The 18,154-nt window shown below is 40.7% G+C and overlaps 1 protein-coding gene across 1 annotated transcript in view; it reads left to right on the top strand.

Moving 5' to 3' along the window:
• The first annotated feature begins 8,043 nt into the window (after nucleotides 1-8,043).
• Nucleotides 8,044-18,154, top strand: part of HEATR5A (HEAT repeat containing 5A) — a 74,970-nt gene continuing 64,859 nt past the window's right edge. Inside the window, exon 1 of the mRNA XM_067462871.1 lies at nucleotides 8,044-8,265. The gene's annotated coding sequence lies outside the window, so the exon portion shown is untranslated. The remainder of the gene's footprint in view (nucleotides 8,266-18,154) is intronic.

Raw genomic sequence — 18,154 nt, 5'->3', positions numbered from 1 at the left:
CTCCCTGTGGCTTCCTCTCACATATTTATACATGGCTATCATATCTCCTCTCAGCCTTCTCTTCTTCAGGCTAAACATGCCCAGTTCCCTAAGCCGCTCCTCATAGGGCTTGTTCTCCAGACCCTTGATCATTTTAGTCGCCCTCCTCTGGACACATTCCAGCTTGTCAATATCTCTCTTGAATTGTGGCGCCCAGAATTGGACACAATATTCCAGGTGTGGTCTAACCAAAGCAGAATAGAGGGGTAGCATTACTTCCTTAGATCTAGACACTATGCTCCTATTGATGCAGGCCAAAATCCCATTGGCTTTTTTTGCCGCCACGTCACATTGTTGGCTCATGTTTAACTTGTTGTCCACGAGGACTCCAAGATCTTTTTCACACGTACTGCTCTCGAGCCAGGCGGACAATGGAGGACCTTCTCACATCAACACCAGAGTGGCCAGCTTCTGGTCAAAGCAAATCTAGTATATTGCCAAGTTTTTAACTTTATTTGCGATTTTATACATTATAACTGTATTCTCAGTTTGCTTCTGACATGATAAATATACCAATCCTTGTTTCCACAGCAAGCCAAATTTTTCAAAATCCAATTCTCACAGGGACAGAAAATGAGTTGAAATCTTTTGAAGAGGGGTATGGACAGCAAAACAAACACCACAGGGGTGTTAACTTCCCTATGCTGTCCAAAGTATATGTGTGTGTGTGTGTGGCTGGAGTTACACTTACAAATGTACCTATTCTGATTTACTTACAAACCTACAGAACTTCCTGTATTAACTAGCACAGTCATGGCCCAACTTCGGCTTTCCAGGTGCTTCGGACTTCAACTCTCAGAAATCCCAGCGAGCTTATTGGCAGTTAGGAACTGTGGGACTTGAAGTCCAAAACACCTGGAGGGTTGAAGTTTGTTCATGACTGGGCTAGCATGAATTATAGGGCCATTCTACAGCAATGCACTAGCATGGGATATGGACAAGTAGAAAATGACCATCATCGTGAGAACATGGGTCAAGACAAATACAAAAGGAGCACTTCTTCCTGCCTGTTTTTTTTAACAGAAGTTTAACACTACACGTCTGTAGATAAAAGAGTAACATATGCACATACCCTTAAAAGGATATATGGTTTCTGATGGTGCATGCTTAATCAATACATTTGGCACAACATCAAAACCACAGTTGTTACTCATTGCAATAACAATTACGCTAAAAAGCATGATGCATTATTGCTGGAACCGTACTGAAAGCCAGTTTCTGTACTGACGGCAAAAAACACTTCTCATTAGTCAGTGCTATTTTTGTTCATTATGGAGTGATATCTTCAAAGTGAAAGAAATCAGTGGTCCAGATAATTTCCTTTCCTTTAATGGAGTTCAGTTCAGTAAAAAAGGCATCATGACACTTTGTACAAGGAGATTTTAGCCTTGGGAAAATTTTGTATTTTCATAATTGCCAGAACATGTTGTCTCAGAAGGAGGTCATTTATGTTCTGGGTCTTGTAGTACTCTTGTATCATCCATATTCTCCTTTTAATATTGTATTCCAAAAAATAGCCATGCTAATCTGTTTTAGCATGAGAAGACATAAAAGAATCAAGTAGTATCTTGACTCACTGTGATTTACTACTTTGAGACTAACAGAAATGTCTAGCAGACATAAAAGTCCATAATGTATCTGATGAACTGGTTTGTAGTCCACAAAGGCTTGTGCCAGAAATTCCTTTATCCCAGTTAGTCATTCCTTGATGTCTTCTTATACTGCATAAATAAGACGGAGCATACTTTTAACCTCCTGGTAGATTATTTTCTTATAGAAATTGCTTGGCTACTCTGTGATCAGCATACTAGACAGGCTTTGGGTATAATCCCATATGGCTTTATTACCTATATAGTGCACCCTCAGGGTCTGCTGGGGTTTGGTTCCAGGCCTCCATGGTTACCAAAATCCATGGATGCTCTAGTCCTCTTATATACGACGATGCAAAATGCCATCCCATATAGAAAATGGTGAAGAACTGCAATGAGTGCTGAAGAGAGAACCTGAGGATCTGTGAAATGGCGGGAGGCTACAGCAAGGTGTTCCTGGACATCATTGGCTCATGGCAAATTCAAGGTTTGTTTTTTGGATTTTCCCCAGAATATTTTCGAGCCATCACTGGTCAAAATGGTGGATGCAAAACCCATGGATAGTAGTCAAAATTACCGATCTTACTCCTCATTAAGGAATAATGCCCCCTTTCTTCTCCTTCAATAGCCCAAATCAGAGCCAATGGAAAGCTATCACCTAGAATTCTTTTAAACTCTGCAATATCTTCCAGTGCAACATTAGATGATGAAATATATACTTCAGAAGAAGGATGGTAATATATAGTTCAACATATTACTATTTTTATATTCAAGACACTGAATATACTGAAGTGTGATTTATACTGAAGTGTGAACAAACAAACCTTCAAGGCTTCAAGTGGTTTCTTAAATTAATCTGGTGTATGGCTACTACTTATCTTGAGGGCAAAGCAGTCAAATCTAATCTATATCAAAATGAGGGAAGAACTCTAGTGTAATGTCATACGAAACTGGTGTTTGTTCTTGTTTTCAGGAGCATGTTTCAAGGAATTGTTTATTTTAAATAAAATTGTATCATATAAAGAGGAAGAATCCATAAACTGGCACATGTGTTGCTAAAGCCCATCTTTCTCTTCCTCCGCCTCCTAAATGTTTATGAAAGGGGTTACCTATGTTTTTAAATAAATAGAAACAGTTTGACCTCCTTGCTTGGGTGAGAACGGAGAAGTTATTTTCTCTGGTGAGAGCTGGCAGGTCTGTTTTGAAATAGCTTATTGTGGTGCTGATGTCATTTCAGTTCAGCAGGAAAGGGAATAAACTGGCTTCTGTCAGAAAAAGCAATGGCCAAAATAACCTTAAAAAAACACCAGATTCTATCTGATCTTGGACACTAAGCAGGCTCTGCCCTGGTTAGTAGTTGAATGGGACACTGTCAAGAAATACAAAATGTTGTAAGCTACATTTCAGGAAGAAAACAGGCAAAAACACCTGGGATTGTGGTTCGCCTAAGAAAACCCTAAGAGAATACAGTGGTTTGAGTGTTGCACTATGAGCCTGGAAACCAGGGTTTGAATCCCTGCTTAGCCATGAAACCCATTGAGTGACCTTAGGCAAATCACACTCTCTCAGAGAAAGGCTATGACAATAATCTTTGGAACAATTTTTGCCAAGAAAATCCTGTGATAGGTTTGTCTTAGGACCATAGGGAAGGCTGAGCGAAGGAACATAGATGCTTTTGAACTGTGGTGTAGGAGGAAAATTTTGAGAGTGCCTTGGACCGCAAGAAGATGTAACCAGTCCATACTTCAGGAAATAAAGCCCAACTGCTCATTGGAGGGAAGGATATTAGAGGCCAAGATGAAATACTTCAGCCACATAATGAGGAGACAGGAAAGTATGGAGAAGACCATTATGCTGGGGAAAATGGAAGGAAAAAGAAAGAGGGGTCAACCAAGGGCAAGATGGATGGATGGTATCCTTGACGTGACTGGCTTGACTTTGAAGGAGCTGGGGGTGGTTACAGTTGACAGGGAGCTCTGGCATGAACTGGTCTATGAGGTCATGAAGAGTCAGAAGTGACAACAACAAGGACCATCATAGGTCAGAAATGGCTTAAAGGCACACAATAACACAAGAAAATCCTATGAAATCCATGTGGCTGCCATAAGTAGACAGTTGACTTGCTAATAAGTGTGTATTTGTGTGTGTGGTTTATTATTATTACTATTATCAACTTTATTTATATTCCAACTTTCTCCCCATAGGGACTCAAGGTAATTAACAACCATACAATCTAATAAATTTTTTAAACTAAACGAATACAAGAACAAAAAACAATTAAATATGAATGGGTGGATATAAAGTTGAAATATAATAAATACAATTAAAATTACATTTAAAAACTCACTCAATCCCCACAAAATCCCACTCACAAATATCTCCATCAGTATGGCTATATTCCTTATCCAAATGCCCAATTGCAAAGTACAGTACTGCTGGGTTGCAATTCCAATTATCTCCAGTCTGCATAGCGGATATAATCAATAGTGATGGGTGTTGGTGTTCAATAACATCTGGGGACCCATACTAGGTAAAAACTAAAGAGCACCAATGGGGGGGGGGGCACCTTCCACACAGCAATTTTCTCCAGCATCATTATCTTCTCCAAACTTTCCTGTCTTTTCATTATGTAGTCAAAGTACGTCATCTTTGCCTCTAATATCTTCCCTCCAGTGAGCAGTCAGGCTTAATTTCCTGGAGTATGGACTGGTTTGATCTTCTTGCGGTCCAAGGCACTCTCAGAATTTTCCTCCAGCACCACAGCTCAAAAGCGTCTATCTTCCTTTGCTCAGCCTTCCTTATGGTCCAGCTTTCACATCCATAGGTTACTACGGGGAATACCATTGCTTTAACTCTGCAGACCTCCATTGTCAGTGTGATGTCTGTACCTTTAACTATTTTATTAAGATTGGTCATTGCTCTCCTCCCAAAAAGACTGGCTGCTTCAAATGGTCCAGCGGGCTGCAGCCAGGCTAATAACAGGAGATGCACTCAGGAAGCATACAACTCCTCTGCTGCACCAGCTCCACTAGCTGGCAGTTTGCTACCGGGCACAATTCAAAGTGTTGGCTTTAGCCTATAAAGCCCTAAATGGTTCTGACCTACAAGAAGCACTGTCTGAATATCAAGCAAAAGGTGGGTGCTAGAAACAATATACAAAAGCTGACTGGCACAACCTGGGGATCACAACCAGACACAGTGAAGACATCTGCCCTTGCGCTATGTTATTCTGCTGCTGAGTATGCATGCCCAGTGTGGAACACATCTCACCACGCTAAAATGGAGGATGTGGCTCTTAATGAGACATGCCGCATCATCACGGGGTGTCTGCGCCCTACAACACTGGAGAAACTACACTGTCTAGCCGATATTACACCACCTGACATCCACCAGGAAGTAGCAGCCAATAGTGAAAGGACCAAGGCAGAGACATCTCCAGCTTATCCCCAGTTTGGGTATTAGCCAGCACGTCAACGACTTAAATCTAGAAATAGTTTTCTAAGATCTACAGAGACACTCGCTGGAACACCTCAGCAAACGAGAGTCCAAAAGTGGCAGGCTCAAACCCAGAACCTCAACCAATGGCTGATATCAAATGAGAGACTCCCCCCTGGGCATACAGAAGACTTGGAAGGCGCTGAACAGACTGCTCTGGCACCACGAGATGCAGAGCCAACCTCAAGAAATGGGGCCACAAAGTGGAATCCACAACATGTGAGTGTGAAGAAGAGCAAACCGCTGACCACCTGCTGCAATGCAACCTGAGCCCTGCTACATGCACAATGGAGGACCTTCTTGCGGCAACACCAGAGGCACTCTAAGTGGCCAGATACTGGTCAAAGGACATTTAATCAACTACCAAGCTTGCAAATTTTGTTTTGTGTCTGTTTGTTTGTTTTTGTTCTGTTAGAAATGTAATACAATCGTCTGGTTGTCCCTGACACAATAAATAAATAAATCTAAAAAAAGGAAAAGAATTAATTCTATCTTCCTAATTTCATTATTAATTCTACTCTATAAGTTCATTTACTTTATCTTCCAGTGGCGAAGGTATAGGACAAGTTTATTATATTTAATGTAAATCTATCTATATCTAATTTCGAAAGAATAAAGATAAATATTATATTTATGCTCCCTGTTTCTTAGCTTTTTCATATTCTTCAAAGAGTTTTCAATCAGTCCTTTTTATTGGGCTTCCTGAGTTGACCTTCAAAAAAAAAAAGAGGTTAATATATCCATTTCTTTAATTTCCCTTAGTTTGTCCAACCAGTCTTCGACGTCGGGGGTCTTATCCGTTTTCCACAGTCTCGCATATACCATTCTTGCTGCTGTAACCATACAGATGGAAAGAACGTCTTTATTTTTGTCTAAAATTAGAGCCGAGTCAGTAATGCCTAGAAGGTAATGTTCTGGTTTTTTAACAAATCTGATTTCTAAGATTTTTTAGTCTCCTCATGTATTAGCTTCCAATATTTCTGGGCTTCTTCACAAGACCATCACATGTGAAAGAAGCTCCCCTCATGTCTCTGGCATTTCCAACAATCTTTTCCGACATTTTTATATATGGACCCCAATTTTTCGGGGGTTATGTACCATCTGTGAAACATTTTAAGAATATTTTCCTTAAGATCCATAGCATAAATATATTTTGATTTCTTAGTCCAAATGTTCCCATTCCTTTAAGTGGATGGGTCTTCCGATATTCTCAGCCCATTTTACCATGCAGTTCTTTACCACCTCAATTTCTGTATGCCAATCCAACAACTTATTGTCGAAGGCTTTCATGGCCGGAATCACTGGGTTGTTGTAGGTGTTTTTGGGCTGTATGGCCATGGTCTAGAGGCATTCTCTCCTGACGTTTCGCCTGCATCTATGGCAATCATCCTCAGAGGTAGTGAGGTCTGATGGAACTAGGAAAAAGGGTTTATATATCTGTGGAATGACCAGGGTGAGACAAACGCAGTGCCCAAACACAAATCAAGGAACATGAAAGGCACTGCAGACTACTTTAAACCAGAGAAATCAGCCATAGCAGAGCACCTGATGAACCAACCTGGACACAGCATTTTATTTGAGAACACAGAAATGCTGGACCACTCTCACAACCACCATGTCAGACTACACAGAGAAGCCATTGAAATACACAAGCATGTGGACAATTTCAACAGAAAGGAGGAAACCATGAAAATGAACAAAATCTGGCTACCAGTATTAAAAAACTCTAAAATTGCAACAGTACAACAACAGGGAGGAAGCAGGCAGGGACATCTAATTACCTCTCAACAAAAGTTTGCCCCAGGCACAGTCAAGCCATTGTATGCTAATCAAGGTGGTCAGTTGAAACATTCACACCTAGCTCCAGCAGACAAGAATCCTTTGCCTTACCCTGGTCATTCCACAAATATATAAACCCTTTTGCCTAGTTCCAACAGACCTCACTACCTCTGAGGATGCTTGCCATAGATGCAGGCGAAACATCAGGAGAGAATGCCTCCAGACCATGACCATACAGCCCGAAAAAACCTACAACAACCCAATCCAACAACTGATTATACATCATGGTAATTGACTTTTTCTCTAACTGAAGGAATTTATCCCAACTAGTCGGTTTCAGATTAAAACCTATTTTTTATCTTTATTAAAGTATTCTTTAATTTGTAGGTTTATTATTATTATTATTAGAGCCCCTGGCGGCACAGTGGGTTAAACCCTTGTGCTGGCAGGACTGAAGACCGACAGGTCACAGGTTTGAATCCGAGGAGAGGCGGATGAGCTCCCTCTATCAGCTCCAGCTCCTCATGCGGGGATATGAGAGAAGCCTCCCACAAGGATGATAAAACATAAAATCATCCGGGCGTCCCCTGGGCAACGTCCTTGCAGACGGCCAATTCTCTCACACCAGAAGTGACTTGCAGTTTCTCAAGTCACTACTGACACGAAAAAAAAAATATTATTGATATTCTGAGATATAGGGTTGTGTGGAAGGGCCCTGGGTTATTGGAATCCACACTCAGATCATGTGGGATTTCCTGCCTTGATATTCAGGGATATAGGGCTGTGTGGAAGGTCATCAGGAGCTCTGTCTGGTCATTTGGAAGGCCACACTCTTAAACTACAACTCCAATAATCCTCCAGGAGGGAGAAACAGGATTCCAGATGGGATGTTTACATGCTCTTCCAACTCTAGTCAGTGTGGTGGGCAAAACAGTCAGAAGAGGGAAGAGCTGAAATAATACCGGAATGCGTGATCAAATATTAGAGGGCAGAGGGGTGCTTTCCTTTGGAGACGAGCTGTGGAGGCCTTGTAGGCCGCTCGATGGCTCCGAGGCCGATTAGGCAAGCCTGCGAGAGCGATGGAGGCGGGCCGCGAAGAAGGGAGGGCGAAGGCGCCACCTTAGGCCCCTCCTCCCTTCCTCCTCCTCATTGAAGGCTTGGGCTTCCCTCAGTCAGGCAAGAAGAAGAAGCAGAAGGAGGAGGAAAGACTCCGCCCTGCGAGGAGTTGGAGGGCGACCAGGCAGAAGAAGAGGCTGCAGGACAGAAGGAAACCCACTCCTCTCTTTGTGGAGGAGACTCCGCAGCCGGCCAAGACGCCTTCCATGTGAGGAGAGGGGAAAATAGGCGGCTTTGGCGAGGAGAAGTAAGCCTGCGTCCTCATTGTGGAATGAACGCAGTTTGACACCGCTTTCCACACCTGCCGTGGCACCCTGGGAGTTGTAGTGTGGCGAGGTCCTTCCTCTCTGCCTCAGCATTTAGTATGTCGGAATTAGCCTAGATTCAGGTATGGGCAAACTTGGGCCCTCCAGGAATTTTGGACTACAACTCCCACCATGCCTAAGCAGGTAAGCTGTTAGGAATGGTGGGAGTTGGAGTCCAAAACATCTGGAGAGCCCAAGTTTGCCCATGCCTGCTCTAGATCATACTCCTCTAAGGCAGGGATGGGCAAACTTAGGCCCTGCAGGTGTTTTGGACCTTAAGCTTAAGCGGCTGAGGGAGAAAAGGAAGGGGCCTGAGGCTGTTAGGAATGATGGGAGTTGGAGTCCAAAACACCTGGAAGGCCCAAGTTCACTTATCCCTGCTTTAGGGCATTGTTTGCAAAGGTTTGCTACTTTATTTTAATTGGGATGTGTCTTTGGGTGTATCTCAAAGGAGGTTTGGCTGGGATGTCAGTCAAGAAGCCTCTCTGAAAATAGGATGGGAAGAAAAGAGGCTCCCGAGGATATGTTTCCTAACTTGGAAGGAAATCTTGCTTTGTTTCCCGTGGAGAAGGTGCCCCTGGAGGTCACTGGCTGCTTCGTCTCCTAAGGATGCGTGAAATGGATATACCAGTTCCTGCTTGCAGAAGTCAGCAGCGCTTCAAGATCCCTCACAGAAGAGGGTTTGCTTGCTCCCTGGGTGCATCTATAGCTTGGTCCCTCCAGGGTGTTTGGACTTCAACTCCCACGATTCCTAACAGGTTGCTGTGAGTTTTCTGGGCTGTATGGCCATGTTCCGGAAGCATTCTCTTCTGACGTTTCACTCACATCTGTGGCAGGCGTCCTCAGAGGATGTGAGGTTTGTTGGAAACTAGGCAAGTGGGGTTTATATATCTGTGGAATGTCCCGGGTGGGAGAAAGACTCTTGTCTGTTTTAGGCAGGTGTGAATGTTGCAAATGGCCACCTTGATTAGCATTTAATGGCCTTGCAGCTTCAAAACCTGGCTCGTTGCTGCCTGGGGAAATCCTGTGTTGTTGGGAGGTGTTAGCTGGCTCTGATTGGTTTTTGTCTGGAATTCCCTTGCTTTTTGAGTGTTACTCTTTATGTACTGTCCTAATTTGAGAGGTTTTTTAAAATTGTGGTAGACAGATTTTGTTCATTTTCATGGTTTCCTCCTGTCTGTTGAAATTGTCGACATGCTTGTGGATTCCAATGGCTAGCTGTTAGGATGTGGGAGTTGAAGTCCAAAACACCCAGAGAGCCCAAGTTTGCCCATACCTGGTCTATACTGTAAAGGAACGCAGTTTGAAAGCACTTGTAACTGCCATGCCATAATACTATGAGATCATGGGAGTTACAGTTTTATAAGAGCACTGGTGCCTCACCAGATTACAACTCCCAGGATTCCATGGCATTGAGCCATGACAGTTAAAGTGGTATCAAACTACATTCATTCTACAGTATAGATGTAACCCCTGTCAGGCTCTTTTGGGGTGTTTAGATGGGCAAAAAGGCTGTTTTCCCAATTCTTTCAGTGTGTATGTGTGTTTATATGTATATGTATGTGTTAAATAGATACCCTTGGTATCCACTGGGGTTCCAGGATTCTCCATGGATGCTCTCCCATTTATTACTGTTGTTCATAGAATCATAGAGTTGGACAATAAAACTTCAGAAAAAAAACCCTTTAGATTAAAGATAAATTTAAACCTAGTAGATGAAATGCATGCAATGGCTATTTCAAAAGCCTCAGAGAAGTCTAAGATCTGCTGCTAATATGGCATTGACGTAGGTACTAGGCGAACTTGCCTGCAAGGAATGTTCCAAATATGAGTGCCTAGATGTTGAAAAACTCTCTTTGCTATAATCAAACACCAGCAAGATATGGTCACAGTATTCAGTCCTAGTTAGCAGCTATATTTTGAATTAATTGCAGTTTCCAGAGGTTCTTCAAAGACAGCCTATTTATAGCATGTTGTATTAGAAGGTTATTAGAGATTACTGAACACATACACATGAGAAGTATGTCAAAATAAGGACCGGAAAAGCTGTCTTTCAGAATCCTGGAGGCATACAGACACTACATGTTTTTTCAAGGCTCTTCCGCACAGCCATATAACTCAGAATATCAAGCCAGAAAATCCCACAATATCTTCTTTGAACTGGGTTATCTGAGTCCACACTGCCATAGATTCCAGTTCAAAGCAGAAAATGTGGGATTTTATTCAGTTGTGTAGAAAGAGCCTCAGTAGGAATGAGGGGTGTTTTATGTACAAAACATGAAAAGAGCAGTTGTAAAGATTTAAAAGAATGAGATGTTTTGAATCAGGATTCTTATCACACTGCACCTGCCATGCTGTTATTGATATATTCAGGCATAAGTTGCACTACGCATGTAGAATGATATTTTTGGACAATGCACTACACTGTTGTATCCAACAGAAAGTAGCATTAGCAAAGTTGTGTTTGTGGGAGCCTTGCTCATGTTGTATCATACTAAAGTACACAGAATACTTTGTGAATGCACATTGCCTTTATGCATTGCAGTTGCATATATTGTGCTATGTTGGTATTCAGTACAGGTTGAGTATTCCTTACCATAAATGCTTGGGACCAGAAATGTTTGGGATTTGGGATTTTAATTAATTATTTTTTTTGGAATTTGGTATATAAACATAAACATAGCCTGAAAATTTTAAACAATGTTCTAAATAATTTTGTGCATGTAACATCACTGGAGAAAGAAAGAAAGAAAGAAAGAAAAAGTGCCACTATCTCAGCCACCCATGTGTACAATTTTGCTTTTTGAAATGTTTTGGATTTTGGATAAGGGGATGCTCAACCTGTACAAACATAATGTAACTGTACTAAAGGATTTTTACACGATGCTAATACAGTGCAGGATCTCAGCAGTCACATGTTGGCTTTCCTAGTGTCAAGTTGTTTTTGTCATTAATGATACTGAATGATCAGTATCAATTGTCAGTGTTTTCTGATTTTAATTATTCTCTGACCACACTGTCTATAACACAACTCTCCAACCATGCATTCTCTCTCTCTCTCTCTGTCTGTCTCTGTTTTTTGAAAGTCAAGGAACCAAAAGAAAAATTCCAAAGTCAATGTTAAGAAAACGCTAAAGGCAACAAAAAAACCCCCACCAAATGTGTGCTAACTTTAGAGCTCTGCAAGCAGAATGTTGCTGAAAACAGGGAAGGGAAGAACCTTTACTTAATTTCAAAGTCATGTTGTCTGCATTGTGCCTTAAGATGTAATGAAGGAAGGGTCTGCAGTCATTCAGATAGGATGCTTTGAAATTCTGGATAGCAATCCATACACTATCTCATGAAGTGAGCTACAGTTTGTGAAAGCTCGTATAATAATAAAGTAGCCTTGAAGGTCCCATAAGACTCCGTTTTTGCTGTGAAAGACTGACATGACAAATTCTTTGGAAAATATAAAGTCACTTTATTTAGCTTATGAAGGTACACTGGTGAAATAAACTTAAAAATGACATATTGTAAATTGATGTAATTAAGGTTTTCATTAATAGGCTATGATAGACCCTCAGGTAATGGCATTAACATAAGGAGAAGATCTAGAAATATGCCGAGTAGACTCATTCTTTGTATATTTATGTCATAGAGTCATAAAATCAAAGAGTTGGAAGAGACCTCATGGGCCATCCAGTCCAAGAAGCAGGAATATTGCATTCAAAGCACCCCTGACAGATGGCCATCCAGCCTCTGTTTAAAAGCTTCCAAAGAAGGAGCCTCCACCACACTCCGGGGCAGAGAGTTCCACTGCTGAACGGCTCTCACAGTCAGGAAGTTCTTCCTCATGTTCAGATGGAATCTCCTTTCTTGTAGTTTGAAGCCATTGTTCTTTGTCCTAATCTCCATGGAAGCAGTAAACAAGCTTGCTCCCTGTTGAACTTCATTTTGTTAGTTTTGGCCCATCTCTCTAATCTGTCAAGATTGTTTTGTATCCTGCTCCTGTCCTCTGGAGTATTGGCTATCTCTCCCAATTTGGTGTCATCTGCAAACTTGATAATCATGCCTTCTAGCCCTTCATCTAAGTCATTAATAAAGATGTTGAACAGGACCGAGCCCAGGACGGAACCCTGCGGCACTCCACTTGTCATGCACACATTGAAATTCCCTAGGTAGTGATAATAAAGCCAGCAAAGTTCCAAAAGCATCAGTGACTAGATACTAAATTTTTATGAAATAATCACATCAATATTACAGGTACAATTGTCCCTCCACATTTGTGGGTTAAATATTCAAGGATTTGATTCAATACTTACTGTATTTGCTTCCACTTCTGTAGATGCCTTATGCTATTTTTAATAGGGATATTATTATTATTATTATTATTATTATTATTTATTGTTGTGTTTATTTATACCCTGCTTTTACTCTCCACAAGGAGATTCAAAGCTGCTACAAGGGGACTCATAGCTATCTTGCTAACATTGGTTTTGCTGGATGGAAATCAAACTGGTGGGGTGGCTGGGCCTGGAGTAAAAGGAAGGAGGGGCCGCTTGAGTTTCCTTAATTAACACTCTTGTGCAGGATAGGTACAGGGGAGGAGAAAGAGAGAGATGGGGTGGCCAGACTAGTAGTAGGAAGGCAAGAGTAGTGAGACAGTTGCTCTTATGGCCATGGTGGATCTGGACTTAATAGGGATTGCAATGCTGGCTTAGAATGGGGCCTGCCACTCTTGGAATTAGGCCCAGAACTGTCACGGTCATTGCCATGCGGGCAACTGCTCTCAACTAAACTTTACAAAAAACGATCTGACCATGCATTACCTTTGAAACTGCAGCTGCATGGTTTCTGCATGGCTTCTGGGTTCCTTAGATTCCTGCACTGACAGAGGGTTGGAATGGATGATGTTTTGAGTCCTTTGACATCCGTAGGGATACCAAGATGCTTGTTTATAAAGCTATTGTCCCCCCAACCCTGCTATACGTCTGCGAGACGTGGACTATCTACAGACGACACATGCAACTCCTAGAACGATTCCATCAGCGTGGCCTCTGAAAAAAAAAGCGGACAAATGTCAGCGTGCTCGAAGAAGCAAAGACCACCAGCATTGAAGCGATGGTACTCCGCCATCAACTCCGTTGGACCAGCCACATTGTCCAGATGCCCGACCATCGTCTTCAAAAAGCAGTTGCTCTATTCCGAACTCAAGAACGGAAAATGAAATGTTGGTAGGCAGGAAAGGTGATTTAAAGATGGCTCAAAGCCAACCTTAAAAATTCTAGCATAGGCACTGAGAACTGGGAAGCCCTGGCCCTTGAGTGCTTTAGGTGGAGGTCAGCTGTGACCAGCACTGTTGTAGAATTTGAAGAGACATGAATGGAGAGCGAAAGAGAGAAACATGCCAAGAGGAAGGCGCGTCAAGCCAGTCCTGACTGGGATCACCTTCCCCCCTGGAAACCAATGCCCTCACTGTGTGAGAACATGCAGATCAAGAATAGGGCTCCACAGTCATCTACGGACCCACCGCCAGTACACCAGTCTTGGAAGATGATCTTACTCGGACAACAAGGGATCACCTAAGTAAGTAAAGGTCTATGATTCTTTCATATGTAGGCTGCAATCAGGCCCGTAGCCAGGATTTCGTTTTGGGGGGGGGGCTAAAAAATTTTTAGGGGGGGTTTCGGGGAGGGGCTGAGTTTCGGGGGGGGGGCGTGAGTCTGAGTGAAAGAGGGTCTAGCCTAGCAAACCTTTTGTATCATTACCCCAATACCCCCATGCATATGGGATATATTGAGTATGGTGATCAGATCATGATATGAATAAACATAACAGTTTAAATAATGCACCAGTAAGGCCTTTTCGCGAACACCATGAGAATTTCGGGGTGAAGCCCCCCGAAATTTCGGGCTGAAGCCCCCCGAGGCCCCCCCCCCCCCCCCGGCTACATGCCTGGCTGCAATCCTATACACACTTACCAGACAACCAACTGAACTGCATTCATTGAGGTTGATTTCTGAATACATATATGCTTTCTAGATTTATATTGCAGTCACATTTCCCATTTCCTACTGGAAGCTTGCTATGGTTTCTAATAATTGTTTCATAATCTGCCCAAATGGAGATTTGGATGCTGAGACCTGCAATAAAATGTTACTCTCTTCTTTAAAGAAGCAGTCCTATGCTTCTCTATGATACTCCTTTCTGTTTCCCCTTATTTTAAGTATACAGTATGACTCCTACTTCCATAGGAGACATGTTCCTGAACTTACCACAGAAACTGGATAATAGCAAACTTTATTGAAATGCATGACTTCCACAGAAGTTACTGTAGAGTTGTCCCGAATGACTTATAAAATACCTAGAAATGTATTCTCTCTAGGAATTTGCTAGATCCTTACATATCACTGTAGGAGATGCATACCATAGAATTTCCTGGATGCCCTAGAAAATTCCTCAAGAGAACATATTTTGTTAGATTCAGGTAGGTAACTTACTTCCATGGACATGAAGGTAGTACTGTTTGTGATTTTATAGCTATTCTAATGTTCTTGCTTATATCATTAAAGATTAAAAACAGGAGCTGATGAACTGAGGTGAAAACTTGATAGTGTTCGTTTTCTGCTCAATAGTTTTGTGACAGTATTTTGGCTCAGGCTCAGTGCTCTTAAGGATGAACATACTTACCAGTATGACTTTTTCCTTAGAAGGGCTGAAAGGGAAGCTAAGAAAGTTGTAATTTACATTTGGAAGAAACTCAGTCCAGATGTAAGAATGAAACATTACACTGCCTTTTAGTTTGCTAAGTAGAGGTAGACTCATTAAATGTATATAAAGCCATGCTTCTAAATTGATTATAATGTTAAGAGGGTGGAATGAATGTACAGGTGCATTTTAACAGAAAACCAGGCGATATGAACTGGCTAGAATAAATTTTTTAAAAAGGTGAGAAGCATTTGAGGTTGGGTTTCTGCAGTCTGACCCAATCAGGAATGTATATGTGCAGGCAACCCCTGAGTTACAAACATTTGACTTACAAATGATTCATAGTTAATAACGGAGGCGGGACAACAGGAAGTGACAGAAATCTGCCCCTCAGAAGGGAAGTTCACTCCTGAAAGAATTATCATGGGAAAAAGGTGTCTCTACTGAAACTTTATCACCAATGCTTTTTTCCACAAGCCAAATTTTTCAAAATCCATTTATCACATGAAAAAGAATGTGAGGTGAAATCTTCCAAACGGGAACAGGCAGTAAAACAAAAACCCTAGGGGTAGTTAACCCTTCTCTATGCTATCCAAAGTGTGTGTGTGTGTGTATGACTGGAGTTACACTTAAAAATGTACCTGGTATGACTAACATACATAAATTAAGAGCAAACTTACAGAGCCCATCTTGTTCATAACTTGGGGACTGTATTACTTTAGAAAGAAGTTTCACTACCTTGCCACCAGGTATTTTCCTTTGCAGGTAAAATTTGACATTACTTTAGATATCTAATCTGTTGTGTTTTTTTTTATTACAACTATATTCTGGGAGTAAAGTCCATTAGGTCATTCATATGAACAGAAGGGGAAATTTCACTACACACCCAAGTCTAATTCCTCTTTTGCAAGGATATGAATTGTGTGACCTTCTAGATATGGTTAGAGTGGAAGACTTGGCTGCCCTAGCTGGCTTAGTAATGGCTGATGAATGCTGGCAACTGAAATCCAACAAAATCTGGAGTGTTGCCTGATTCCCACCCATCTTGTAGCATCTTTATGTTCTGGCTAGAATATAACAGAATAAACTGTCAAAACAGCCCTTGTGTGTGTGCGCTCCAAAGTAAGCTCAGTTTCATTTCAGGTGAATGTGCATAGGATTGCAACCTTAGAAGTGAATGATATAGATTCAATTTTTATCTATCTATCTATCTATCTATCTATCTATCTATCTATCTATCTCATTTCTGGCTTATTTAATGATTTCCAGTATATAACAGTATAAATAATTCATATGACTTTCTCTTGAACTACATCAGATAACCAGATCTTACAAAGCTACTCTGTTGCTGTCATTACTTTTTTTTTACTTTATCACTGCAAAGTTCTTCTTCCCTGCAAGTGATCCACACTCTAAAAGATTAGCTATCCTTGTGGACTATGAAATAGCATTTTTCATTCATTTCCTTTTCTTGTTTCATTTGTATGAGTCTTTATAAAAAAAATAGAATTTCAGAAGAAAAGAAAAACAGTAGTATTTTTCTTGGTGGAAGAAAGTATATAAAACAACATTTTGTCTTGTGTAGTCTGTATTTTCCTTTGCATAATTTCCTTAATAGTGGGAAAAGAATAATTATAGTGCTGTACTTAATTGAATCATCGCACAAAGAGATGATTCATACTCAAAAATGTGTAATCATTGTAAGGCTTGGTTGTGTTCTAAGCCAAGCTGCTAGTTCTGGAGTGAAACATATATTTAAGGATATGGTCTAAGTCAAACTAAGCTCCTTTTTAGAAACCCATCTCTCCAACCCATTCCTTTCTTGGCTCTGTTTTCTGTGTTAGAAAAGAATTCCACCCCAAAGTATGTCTGTGAAACATCACAGACAATAATATTTAATTTTAAGCAGCTATGTGAAGACAAGAATTCCATCCGAAATAGTTTTTGTAGCTGTGTTGTAATTGCTTTACCTTAATTGTCTTCATTCTAAAATTCTGTAGAGTGTGATATTTTACCTTACCTATGTTTGTGTAGCATGGGCTAACTTTTGACTTGTGATTACAGTGTAATTGTGTTAAAAGCAGTGATCCGTTTTCTTTAACCTTTTCTTTTTCTGCTTGTGGTTGTGTTGGCAGTTTTTTCCTGAAATTTACAATGAATGGAATAGCCATGCAATAGAACTGCCTCATATAGTGTGTGTTTATATATGTGCCTTTAAGTCGCTTGTTTACTTATGGCGACCCCAAATATATTGACAGTTCAAACAGAAATCAGTAATTACTTCATTGAAATATTGTTGTGTCCATTATTAAATACTTTTGCTAAGTTAAAATGAATGTAGCAGACATTTTTAATGAATTGTTTTTTATTGTTCTCTGGTGGTTGGTAGCCATTTGGGGATTACTATCAAAATAAAAGGGAAGATATACATATTAAACTGAAATGAATGTTACGAAAATGCATTTCTGCAACTTGTGGTACTTTATGTCCAAAATATGGGAGTTAATTTGCATTGTTTAGATATACTGAATCCAATACTTCATGAACAAAAGCCTGCTTTAAATTTTTTAAAATGTTTTTTCCCATTGCACTTTAGCACTTCTCAAAGAGTTGTTCTTAAAGTCTGGATTGTCACATAAATTTTTATATGTGACAATTACTAAAAATAGAGCCAAGCATACCAGTAACTGCAGCTTTCAACTGTGGTTTACTGACCTTTTCCTTGTTTGCAATAATTTGACATGTGTTGCTCTGTAACAAAATTTAAAAGACTTTCTGTTCCTGGTTTGAAAGTGTTATTTCCTGTTTAATTATGCAGTACTTACTTTGAAAGTAATTGTTATACTCCAGAAACTTTGTTTTTGTAGCTGATACAAACTATGTTGAATTGGTTGAGACTCTATGACAGTGATTCTCAACCTGGGGTCCCCAGATGTTTTTGGCCTACAACTCCCAGAAATCCCAGCCAGTTTACCAGCTGTTAGGATTTCTGGGAGTTGAAGGCCAAAAACATCTGGGGACCCCAGGTTGAGAACCACTCTATGAGATAGTCATTGAAAAACTATAGCAAAATATGCCGCAGGATGTCCTGCAAAAACAAACTTTTTGTAGTTTAATAAAAAAAAAATCAATGTTTTTATG

This window comes from Anolis sagrei, chromosome 1, assembly GCF_037176765.1.
Source record: "Anolis sagrei isolate rAnoSag1 chromosome 1, rAnoSag1.mat, whole genome shotgun sequence".
Lineage (NCBI taxonomy): Eukaryota > Metazoa > Chordata > Lepidosauria > Squamata > Dactyloidae > Anolis > Anolis sagrei.
This window is presented reverse-complemented; position numbering and strand designations above follow the sequence as displayed.